Source organism: Mus caroli, unplaced genomic scaffold (genome assembly GCF_978045245.1).
Source record: "Mus caroli unplaced genomic scaffold, Mus_caroli_1 scaffold_15, whole genome shotgun sequence".
Classification (NCBI taxonomy): domain Eukaryota; kingdom Metazoa; phylum Chordata; class Mammalia; order Rodentia; family Muridae; genus Mus; species Mus caroli.
The window spans coordinates 67,300,776-67,313,832 of record NW_028227270.1 but is presented as its reverse complement, the minus strand read 5'-3'; positions in this window follow the sequence as shown (position 1 = coordinate 67,313,832).

The following is a 13,057-nucleotide window of genomic DNA, read 5'->3' as shown; positions in this document are numbered from 1 at the left end:
ACCCCCCCCACCCCCAGGCTTCCCTCCCAACAACACTGCTGAATGATGAGAGCCACAGCCCCTCCACATCCTGGCCAAACATATATCAAATGAACCCCCAAGAGATCTGAAGGCACCCTCCCCCAGGAGTGTGCATGTTCAAACATGTTTCTGCTGTGTGCAGGGAACACCACATGGTGCTGGGGAATGTTTACTGCGTGCAAAGCTCTAAAGTCAGGCACAGCAATTAGCACAGTCAGTCCCTCCTGCTCCCTACCTGGCCTTCTTCCCAGGTCCCCTGGTGCACTGCCACACCCTTGAGTTACTGTCTGCACAGCCCACAAATAACTGCGTTTAAGAGTTTCCTTCGAGAGGCTTCCCCTAACAGCACGTGATCAGAGCATCCTCCAGATTCCTCATCTCTATTGGGTGGCAATGATTCTATCTGTCCTGACAGGAGGGTTTGTTTGCTTTTCTATTTCCTGGGCCTTAGCCCATGATAAAGGTCAAAGGGCTGGGATGACATCCACATTTATCATCAGTCTACCTCCTAGACAGCAGTTGGGAATCAACCCCTACGTCACATAGATGACTGTAGGACTTGTCCTGAGGATACTGGGTCGCCTGGGTGTGTTAGGTCAGAGCGCCGGTGAAAGCCTTTGAATGTGAGGATATTGGGGGATGGGTTAAACTCTTCTTATTCACTTTTAAGGAGTTGTGTCAAATATCAAAAGTTCATAGAGCTAGTGAGACGGTTCAGTGGCTACAGCCTCACAAGTGAGGACCAGAGATGGGATCCTCAGCACTGATGGACAAGATGGTGGCTATGGTCATTGTCATATGCTGTTTGAAGTCACTAAGACACTGACTCACCATTACAAACTTGTTTGTTTGTTTGTTTGTTTTTGTTGGTTTTTCAAGGCAGGGTTTCTCTGTTTAGCCCTGGCTGTCCTGGAACTCCCTTTGTAAACCAGGCTGGCCTCAAACTCACAGAGATCTGCCTCTGCCTCACCAGTGTGGAGATTAAAAACACACGAACCACCACTGCCCAGCTCCATTCCAGACTTTTAAGCAAGTTTGACTAAAAGTGTCCTCCAAGGCCACTGGCCTGAGAATGGGCTGGCCACCCCCAGAAAGAGCAAAACAGCCATAAATGAAAAACATCATGTCCTTGAGAACAGATAAAAAGTAAACTATTCCTAACCGTGGTTACTATTGTTTTTCCCAAGATACAACAGTGCCTGCAAGGGGGGTGAGGTAGAAGGTCTCCTCTGGGAGGCTCAGCCGTGGAGTTGAGGGCTCAATTAGAAACTCCATCTGACTGACTCAACTTCCCCAGCCAGCTTCTTCTGTGTATTTTGGGCACACCCTTTGATATGATCTCTGTCTGGTGCTGTTTGTTCTTTTACTTGGAAGCTTCCCTGAGGGGACACTCTGCTCTGCTTGGGGATTCTCGGTTGTGAAATCCAGCGGGCTGTCTCAATGATACCTCTTCGGTTGATTTCTGTTCTTTGTTTTCAACACCACACTTGGATGTTATTCTTTCAACCTGCCTATCTCCCTAGCTCTTGTTATTTACCCTCTTACATTGCCTTATTCTCGACCTAAACTCATTCAAAAATGGCAGCATGACTGTTGATCATTGTACACACTGTACAGAGCAATACCCTTTGTGTTCCTGTTCACAGTGTTGTATGTGTGTGTGTGTGTGTGTGTGTGTGTGCATATATGTGTCAGGTCTAAAGGAAACTCCATTTCCCCAAATCCAAAAGGCAGAAAGCACACATGGGTATCGGCAGTGCTTGTTAGCATACCAAAGCACATGCTGGCCTCCAGGCTCCCTCAGTAACACAAATACCTGCTACACATTTCTAAACTCTCCTCCCCGTGCCCTAATGTTTGGATATTTTGGCTATACTCTATAGTGAGAATTTTGGTTTCTTGAAAAAAATAAAACAGAGAAATATTATAAAACTATGTTTTCCTTTTATCCCCAGGTGCAGGATGTGGGGCTGCTTCAGATTGTTCCCAGCAGCTCACTATGATTTGCCTCGTGCTCTAGCAGAGGCATGGTTTCACCAGCGGCAGATAGTTTCTGTGATTGTGTGACGTTTGGAATTCTGGGGACTTTTCAGAGGATATATAAATGCTGATTGGGGGTGGTGGGGTGGGTTGTTGGTTGCAGTTTGTTAAGTAGTTGTGTGCAAAACGGAAACAAGAAGAAGAAAATAGATATCCTGATGGTGAAGATCAAACTTGCCCCAAGGAACTCAACGCCCCTAGTCAGCAGGAAGTAGTCTAATGAGTAATCATCTAATGATAACATCAGCCCCCACACTTCTATCCTTTTTTCTCTCTTATCTAGTATTAGAGGTTTAAAAGGGTGGAGGGAAAAAAAAGGTGAAGAAGAGGAAGAAAGAAAAACCCACAAGGTAGCAAACACAGGCTGTAATACTCTCTAGGTCTCCCTCTTCTTTCTGTCTCTCCCTTTCCCCTCCCTATGGTCTTCTCTTCCTATTTCTGCTCAGCTCTCGCTAGGCTCTCTCTATTTTCTCTCTCCCTGCTATTCTCTCCTCTCACAGATAACCCTTGCCAGATCCAATCTGCTGCCCTCGTTCAGTTGAAAGACCCCCGGAGGGCAGACCCTCACTCAAGCCTCGGGACAGCCGCGTACCCAAGAAGACACTGAGACCGAACTTAAGATGTAGAGAGTAAGATTTAATAAAGCAACAACAAGAAAGCACATAAAAAGCACATAAACCAGAGCTCTGGGGTCGAAACTCATACACCAGGCATGGTGTAGAGGAGAATCGAACACGACCCAAATTTTTCACAGGCTTATATAGGAAAAAGCCAAGTGGAGGAGTGGGGCAGGGAAAAGTACAAGTTTGCTTAACTGAGGGGTTTTGCCAAGGGTTTTACGTAACCAAGAGGTCGTGTCCTATATTTTGGCAATGTACCCGATCTATTGGAACATTCTGGGGTTGTTCCAGGAGGCCCTTATCTCAAAAATGTTCTTGGAACAGTCCTCAGTTAGGAGGGGTAGGACTCTGGGGCGAAGAGTTCAGGTCTTCAGTTGGGAGGGGTTGGACTCTGGGGTGAAGAGTTCAGGTGGCCAGTAATTTTCCTCCTTCACAGTCTACTTCTTTCTCTCTCTGCTCTGGACTCTTCGAGATGCCTCTGGTCATTCTCTCGATGTTCTCTCTCTTAGGTCCACTATAAAAACTTTCCCTTAATCATACCATGGAGTGGTCATGTTGTCAGTTTATATAATATGTATATGTGGAAGCCAGAGGTCAACTATAGGTGTTATTCTTCAAGCAATATTTTGCTTTGTATTTTGAGATCTGGCCTCTCATTGGAGTTTGGAGCTCATAGATTTGACTTTGCTTGCTGGCCAGCAAGTCCAAGATTTCCCCTGAATTATAAGAATGTAGCATCACCTCTGCTTTTAGTGAGAGTTCTAGGGACTGAAATCAGAGTCTCATGCTGGCACAGTAAGCATGTTTGCACAGTTTATGGACTAAGCTATCTCGTCTGGTAAATATTTTTACCCCAACATCTTGGGCTCATTCTTTCTGACAGGACAGCTTATATATCTCTAAGGACCCCGTACCTGCTGTTAGAAATGTAAGTGAAATCAGTTTGCATGACTTGGGATGATATAATGCCTGTGAGAAAGGAGCTACAGACCAGACATCGTTGATAAGAACGATGCTTTGCCGCCCTACTTGATCTCAGTCGTGGGCGTCTCAAAGTAAGTACACTGATCAAGGATTGGGGTCTTACAGAAATGGATTCTAGCGCTGAGCTGTGGTGGCGCATGCCTTTGATCCCAGCACTTGAGAGGCCGAGGCAGGTGGATCTCTGAGTTCGAGGCCAGCCTGGTCTACAGAGTGAGTTCCAGGACAGCCAGGGCCATACAGAGAAACCCTGTCTCGAAAAACCAAAAAAAAAAAAAAAGAAAGAAAGAAAGAAATGGATTCTAGGATCACACGGCCATGCTCCTAAGACAAGACTTCTCTAACCTCTGTGTTCATACCCATAGGTGAGAGGACTGGAGATTGGTGATGGCCTCTGTGACCACTGAACGTCAGGCACCTTCACTGGGTTCACACATGCCAGCCTGTCAGCACTACCCGTTGGCCAATGCTCTTAAGGAAATTTGGAACTCTGTCAGTGCCATCTTCCTATCTTACCACAGCTCAAGAGGAAACCTGTAAGGGGGGGGGGGGGATACTAAAAAAAACCGCCGCCGGCAGTGCCTGGCCAGCCTGCTCTCATTTTTGGCCAACTCTCTGACCTAGAGCTCCAAAATCTCTCCACCCGACTGGTTAAGTTCCCACTGGTGGTTCGTTAACATGCCAGCTCCATGCTTCCAAATTCCCACAGCCTTTTGGGATGCACTTCTTGCAAACCCACGCTTTGCCGCCCTACTTTTCTCACTGGAACTCAGTTGAGTTGCCGCGGGAAGGAAAACACCATACAAACTTAGTTCTGAATCCACAGGTAACTCAATCGATGGGCTGGGTGCAACAACTAAGCCCCCTGATCCTGTAAGCTATATGAAATATAAATCCCCCGATTTGCCACCTAAACTGGTGACCACTTGTTAACTACACACTGTCCTCCAAGCTGTCCTGGTCCAAAAGCAAGACACTTTTTTTTTTTTTTTTTTAGCAAGACACTTATTTCTGCTTCTCCTCTTCCTCCTTCTGTTTCTGGAAATCCCGCCTACCAGTCCCGCCCAGTGATTGGTCCCCTGAAATCTTTATTCATTAGGGGAAGGTTCACAGGCAGTCACCTGAGTCCATGATTCACTCCTTGTCTCTGGCAGACCCTCTAGGTGAATCAGAATTAGCAACAAAATACAGACAACACCAGGGCTATCCACTACATAAGCCTGCGGGCTTCTGAAGCCTCCTCACTGGGGAAGATTTGTTAATCCCAACTGGTGAGAATATGACCATTACCACAACTTTTGAGCCAAATTTGAAGCAAGTTTTATTAAACACTGGCCAGGCCTATTCCCAGGATCCCCAGAGAATGCCACTGAATTACATTAGACAGGATCTTATAAAAGCAAAACCTACGAGACTATGTACTTCCCGCCTTCGTCATCTCAGGGGTAAGCAGACATCCTAGCATACTTCCAGCACCTCAAAGCCTACCCACAGTGACTGACTTCCTCCAACAAGGCCACACCTACTCCCAAAAGACCACACCTACTAATAGTGCCAATCCTTACAGGCCAAGCATTTACACACATGAGTCTGTCGGGGCCATTCCCATTAAAACCACCACAGCCAAACAATAACCCCCTTGTTCTGCATAGAGCTGGTGGAGTATCATATTATAGAACTACTTCAGCTAATGAGTCTACTTGTTGATAGATCTGGGTCTATTTGATTTTAACCTTTCTGATAGTGAGCCTGGAGGCAGACATGATTCCTCGGATGTACAAATAGGCAGTCTAGGCGCCATTTTGCTCCCCTTTCTAAGAAGTTTCCTTTGAACTTAACATTCTAGCTTTATTTGCTGAGGATACAGGGCAACATACTCTTTTCTGTAACTACTTCCTGCTAAAGTTAGAGCGTTGTTGTCGGGGCCCAGAAGGCTGGAATTCTAGTCAAAGGCCAGGAAGGTATTCAGGCAATGGGTCATTCATAAGAATCATCTGTTTCATTGACCCGGCTGAAGAGACAGAGAACAATGACCTCATCTGGGCAGCTTCCCAGCAGCCTTCAGAAGGCCCAGAATTCCCAGCCACTTGGAGTAGTTTTTAGTCTGCAGCTGATTCCTGTTGGATTCCTGTCGTGACTCCAAGTGAAATCCTTTTGGGATAGATACAGACTAGAGACAAGAAGTTAAAGTTTAGGAACTTAAAGGAAAAATCTTACTTTGGGAGCTTCCAGGCCCATAGTCCTGGTAGATGGGGAAGAAAAGGAGTCCCAGGACCAGAGGAGAGAATGAGACCCCACCCTCAGGAACAGACAGGTTGGGAGGGTTAGGACTCCCTGAACTCTCTGAAGCTGACATACATTTTTCAGTTTCCAAATAAATAAATAAATAAATAAATAAATAAATAAATAAATAAATAAATAAATGTTTTAGTTATATTATCATTACCAATGTTTGTAATCTGTACTGACATCCACATCGTAGAAAGAGCAGCTAAGAGATGTCTGTAAACGAGCTGGAGTAGGCTCACACCTTCAAGTCACAGCAAAAGTTATGGCTGTGGGTTAAAAAGCATGACTTTTTTTTTTTTCTGTCCAGAAAGCTGGATATATAGACTGGGCAGGCATCTTTTTAGCCCAGTGAGAAGCGCCATTAAGTTTATACTTAGATGATAACCAAGATATTTGAAATTTTGTGCTTGTGACTATAGGGTAGTCAGTGATTTAACAGGGCTAGATTAATAGTTTATTAACTCCATTAATGTTAAAACTCTGAGTCTTTTTTTCTTTTCTTTTTTTTCTTTTCCCGTTTTTTCGAGACAAGGTTTCTCTGTGTAGCCCTGGCTGTCCTGGAACTCACTCTGTAGACCAGGCTGGTCTCGAACTCAGAAATCCGCCTGCCTCTGCCTCCCAAGTGCTGGGATTAAAGGCGTGTGCCACCACTGCACAGCTAAAACTCTAAGCCTTTGAATTCTTAGTATAACAAGAACATTGAAGGGAGTAAGAAATCTGAAACATTTTTTTATAACCTCAAACTACTTTCTTACACCATTACAACTTGTATTTACGTATCCTAAGACACTTTATTAGATCCTTAGGACTCACATAAACTTAAAACCTTTTCATTCATTTATTTATTATGAGACACACTGGTTGAGAGCAGTCATTGCAAGCAAGTTCCTTTAAATAAAGGATGCCTGAGACTTGTTTATCCTTTAACATGAAGTCTATTAGCAAGGCAAGCCTGCCTGTCTTTCTCAGCAGGACAATGCTCTGTAAAAAGCAAGGCCTGATTTTTACATATGACGTGAGCTAATAAGGTAGCTACAGCCTTGGGGATGGAGCCGGTTTGCCTTTCGCTGCCAAATTGACAAAGCTACCCAGCTCTCAACACCAGAGATCCCAAAAGAAAGAAGTATAGCAGGAAAATAAGAAACCAAATGGCCTCTATATCAATTAAAATGATACCAGCTACCTGGACAATCACTCTAATAGATTCCCATGGCCTCGATACCTTCGTTGTGAGGCAGAGGTCTTCATTTGTTACACAGAACAGCATAGACCTGGCTGCCAGACCCAGAAGGTGTGAGGAATTTCCATGTGTATGAGGAACTTGAGAAAATCGGCCTACGTTGACTTAGGCAGAGTCAGGCAGTCCATCCAACAGTGTCGGCAGTTTGCAGGCAAGGCATGGGGCAGTGCTGCCCAGAGGTTAGCATCATCACAATCCAAGTCTGTGGCTCATCCGTCTTCTTTGGAGACCTCAAGGTCATGGTCAGGCGCTGGCATTTTGTCTACCACAGGACACTTTTTCCATTAAACATTTTAAATGGCACGGTCAGCAGATCTCTGATAAGTTTAGAGGGCCATATATCAAGGGCACCTGATTTGTCTCTGAAGTCAATACCACATGGGTGACTGTTAGGTAACAAAGTTCACCTGCCAGCACCAGGTAAGTTCTTATGTATGAATGCCTGGAGGTATTTAAGAGGCAGAAGCTAAAGGATCAGAAGTTCAAAGTCATCCTCAGCTGCATATTGAGCTTGGAGCCAGCCTGGGCTACCTGAGACTGTCTTCTTCTCTCCTACGTCTCTGCCTCCTCCTCCTCTTCCTCCTTGCTTTTGGAACAAAATCAAAGGGACTAGGGGAATCCAGGATCTGTGCGTAAAGTGCCTGCTATCTATGCAGAATGACCTGAGTTCGGATCCTCGGCAACCATGGGAAAGGAGAGTGCAGCATCTGTGCCTGTAACCCTGGTGTTGAGGAAGCAGAGGCAGGATGTTCTCTACGACTCACTGCTCAGCCAATCTAAATGGTGAGCTCTGGATTCAGCAAGAGACGCAAGGAGAGCAATGGAGGAGGGCACCCAGCGTCAGACTCTGGCCTTCACATGCACATAGCAAGCAAGCATGTATGTTTGCGCATGCACACGTGCACACACACACACACTCAATCATAAAGAACTTCTCCTTTTAAATAGGTGGGAACTGGACATAAGCAAAGCTGGGATGTTCTTCAGGTTTTCCCTGAGTTCTGCTTGGTTTTCCTTCCTCTATCTCATTTTCATTTTGTTTCAGATTTTGGCTTTTCTTCTCTTTCCTCTCTCTCTCTCTCCTCTGCTCTACCCTTTTCCCTCCCTTCCTCCTTCTCTGTCTTTTCAGATAGAGTTTTACTGTGATATCCAGGCTGATCTAGAACCATCAATCCTCCTGCCTCAGCCTCCTCAGTGCTGGGATTACAAGTGTGCACCATCATACCTGGCTAGATTTTCTTTGGTTTGTTTCACAATTGACCAACTACAGATTAATTGCAAGTGTGTGTGTGTGCACATGTGTGCATATGGAGGCCAGCAACTGATAACCTAGTCTGCTCTGGGATCCACTTTTGAGTCCTAGAATTACCTGCACGCTACAGCACATCCTGACTGTCAAGTTGAGAGGATTTAGAGTCCCTGAGGTGCCTCTAGGTATGCCTGTGAAAGTGTTCCCACGGAGGATTAAGTGAAGTGAGAAAACCTACCCTGCATGCTGGTGGCTCCATTCCATGGGCAGAGTCCCAGGCTGACCCAAAAGGACACCAGCATTCACCTTTTTGGCTTCCTGACTGTGGATGCACTGTTACTGACTGCCTCAGCTCCTGCAGTGACACCTTCCCAGTTACAATGAACACTCTTAAACTGTGAGCCAAAGAAACCCTTGAACTGCCTCATCAGGCAGGGACTTTGTCATAGCAATGAGATAAAGTAACTAGCAAACTACCTCTTGTTTCTGTAATTTTAGATGTAAAAACAGCCAGTGTTTCCAACAACAGACTATTTTTCACTAAAAAGAAGCGAGCAAGGAAGTGGAGAGATACTGAGGCTTCCCTGCCCAGCTGTGGTGGTTTGAATAAAAACAGCCCCATAGGCTCATATTCCTGACTGTTTAGTCAGTAGGGAGTAGCAATACTTGACAGTGATTAGGAGGTGTGGCCTTGTTGGAGTGGGTGTGGCCTGCTTGCAAGAAGTGTGGCACTGGGAGTGGGCTTTGGGCTTTCAGAAGCCTAATCCAGACTCAGTGTCTTACTCTTCCTGTGGCCTGCTCATCCAGATGCAGAAGTGTCAGCTCCTTCTCCACCACCGTGTCTGCCTGTGTGCTACCATTCTCCCTGCTATGATGATAATGAACTAAACCTCTAAATCTGATCAAACATTTTCCTTTATACTAATTGCTATGGTCGGTCAACATGTCTTTTCATAGCAATAGACACTCTAAGCCACCCACCAAACTTTTTTGAAAATGGTCTATTCTCAAATGCTAAGATAGAGATCTGCTCAAGTTTCTAATGAAACTGTTTCTCTAAAATTAAATATCCAGAGGCTGGAGAGATGCTAAGATAGCTGAGTATAAGACCCTCGGTCAGTGGTACTTACTTCAAGATGCCTCCAGTGAGACACCAAGATCCGGATCGAAGCAAAAGCAAAAGGTTTACTTTCCAGAGCATAGGGATTGACTTTCAATTAGTTCCCTAAGGCGAGTGACTAGAAGGTGACCTCAAGTGGCTATTACAAGCCGTTTTTATACTTTTTAGAGGCATAGATTACACCAGCAAGGTTACAGTTCAAACTTACTGACTAAGCATATTGACCTTAAATCTATTGGCTGGGGGGTTGGGGGGGGGGAGGCTGGAGAGATGGATCAGCAGTTAAGAGCACTGATTGTTCTTCCAAAGATCCTGAGTTCAAATCTCAGCAACCACATGGTGGCTCATAACCCCCACAATGAGATCTGATGCCCACTTCTGGGGTGTCTGAAGACAGCTACAGTGTACTTTCATATACTAGTAAATAAATAAATCTTTTTTTAAAAAAAAATCTATTGGCTCACAAGCATAGGCAGATCATGACACACATTTTTTTAAAATTTATTTTATTTTATTTTATTTATTTAATTTTTTTTTGGTATTTTCAAGACAGGGTTTCTCTGTATCCATGACACACATTTGAACTCGATCTGGGACTTTCCAGAGGACCAGGTGACTATAAGTGAGTACATTCTGAGAATTTTTTACTCAAGAATGTTCCTGTGGGTCCTTGACCCCAGGGAAAGGGGGAAGCTGTAAGGAGAGTGTGGGACTGGGAAAAGCCCTTAGGGTCCCTCAAGAGCACTAGCTGCTCTTCCACAAGACCAGGGTTCAATTTCCGGCACCCACACAGAGGTTCACCATCATCTATAACTCCAGTCACAGGTGATCTGACTCTCCGTTCTGGCCTCCTTGGGCATTGCATGCATGTAGTACAGAGACATGCATGGGGGCAAAACACCCATTCTCATAAAATATAAAAATTTAAATCTTGAAATAGTCAAGTGAATAAATAAATTAAAATAAAATGAAATATCCAACCATGCTGGGCATGAGAGTGCATCCCTGTCTTTCCAGCACTTGGGAGGCAGCTTACGTGCCTGTGCAGTGTAAGCATTTGTGCCACAGGGGTACTGGAAACTGAACAGCTACGGAGAGAAGCATACAGTGACAGCAAGCACCATCTTTCTACACAATGGTTAAGAAAAAGAAAAATGGAAACCAACTCTCCTTCCCTGGGCCGCCATCAATAGCCAATAGCTAGGTAAGCACTGAGCCCTCTGCATTTCAATGGCTGATTCAGAAACTACAAGTCTTTCAAGTTTATTGTTTCATAAAATAAATAACACTCTGATTTTTTTTTTCAGAACTCATCTTTCTCCTCTGCACTTTCCCTTTTGCTTTGCCCACTCCAGTGAAGTCTGCTTGATAGGCCGAGAAGCCTGGAGGCAGTCACGAGGCAAAGAGTTTCAAGGAAACTCAGCCTCCTGGAACCTTGGCATTCTCATAACCCGTATACTCAAACCCTATCATATGGTGTATGCTCTCTTTCCGTATTGTTTTATTATAAGTGCCTTTAAAGATTGAATTTTAACATAGGTGAGCCTCCATCAGTGTTCCAACGTCCTAGAAAATCCTTGAAGCCTACAGAGTTTGGAATTCAGTAGGAATTCAGTGAGAAGGTTACCTATTCAGTAACATTCAAATTTACTTCTAGTAGAGACCACGAAACTAATTAGGCATTACAAAGAATGGAGCTAGAATAGCTCAGGGCTAGTCTGCAGAGGGATTACTTAGGACAGTAGCAGAGTCTCACCCAAACAAGGGAATACACAACGGCCTAGCAAATAGGTGGCCATTGTGGGTTTACCATGAAAGAGTTAGGGAATCCCCCTGAGACAGGGTTCTTCACTAGGCCCAAAGGAACAGCATAATCAGGCATTTACTAAGAACCCCTGGTGGTGGGCTTAACAATAGACAAGCATTAAACCTAGCTCCCTTCTTAGTGGTAAACAGTGGCCTCATCCCTGCCATCTCTTGATGTATACATTCCTTTTGTTTTGTGTCACTGTAGCTTGGCAGATGTGTCCTGCCTGACTTTTCTTTTCTTTTTTCTTTTTTTCTTTTTTTTTTTGGGGGGGGGGTTTCGAGACAGGGTTTCTCTGTATAGCCCTGGCTGTCCTGGAACTCACTTTGTAGACCATGCTGGCCTCGAACTCAGAAATCCGCCTGCCTCTGCCTCCCGAGTGCTGGGATTAAAGGCGTGTGCCACCATGCCCTGCTCCTGCCTGACTTTTATTGTTTTTTCTTCTGTATAAAAAAGTCTGCTGTTCCTTTGGAGGATACACTCAGATTCAACACGCTCTCTCCTGTCGTGACTGTTTGTCATTTGCGGACTCCTTCGCCCACCTGCAACCAGAGATCCGTTCCACGCAGATAGGAGACCCAAAAAAGGGTTTAGAACGTTGGTATGATTTCTCTTCCATTCTTTGTTTTCTGTCTAGGGTTTAATAAGGAGTGTTTATCTTAGCTTACAAAAAAGGGTGAAGATTCTTTAACCCCGTCTAATTCATACTTCTGTAATTGAAATTATCATTAAATTCTGCTCATGGCTAAATAATAAGACAGCATTAGCCGAGCTGCTATGCTCTGACAAGAACTTTGGGTCAAGTGGGTTGGTAGTCTTTCTGTCCGGGCGGTAGAATTCCTGAGGTTATCAACACAGGAAGAACAAAAGGTTTCTTTTGTCTTGGTTCTTGACAGCTCTAGTCCACGGTCAGGAGCAGGGTTATCCACACAACCACCTGGCATTAGTGTTTTCTTGGACATTTTTACTGGAAGGCCTACTGGAAAGAGTGGGTGGAATAATCTTAGATGTAGGACTTTTACTGGCAAAACTTCTCACCTCTTGCCTGCTAGAGAGGTGAGGGAGACCCAAACCTTGTAGCTTCTTTCCTCGAGGTCACACCTTCAAATGTCCCTCTCACTTCCCAGTACTGGCACACTCAGCCTTTACCGTATGGGCTAAACTACAGTATAGGCTAATTCACTTTTAAAATATGTTACTTAATATTGTGTGCCTTTACACACAAGTGGGGGTGTGGCCCAGCCATTTCATGCAGAGTCAGGCAGGACAGCTTGTGGGATCCGTTCTCCCTTTTACATTTACACGGGGTCTAAGTATTGAGCATAGGTCGCCAAGTTCTCACCACTGTGTGGCAGGTGACTTTACCCATGGAGCCATCCCACTGGCCCTCGTTGTATTTTTTACAGCAGCTTTCTGAGGTATGTGCATTTGCTGTAGCCATTTAATCATGAGTCAGTAGAGGCCTGGGAGGATTCTAGAACTTGCCCAAGCTTCTGTGCCTGAATGCAGCACATCTGGAATCCCAGGTCCTCTAGCACTATGATTTGCCTTAAATCTGGACAACTGGGTTTTTTGTTTGTTTTGTTTTTTTTGGTTTTTCGAGACAGGGTTTCTCTGTATAGCTCTGGCTGTCCTGGAACTCACTTTGTAGACCAGGCTGGCCTCGAACTCAGAAATTCACCTGTCTCTG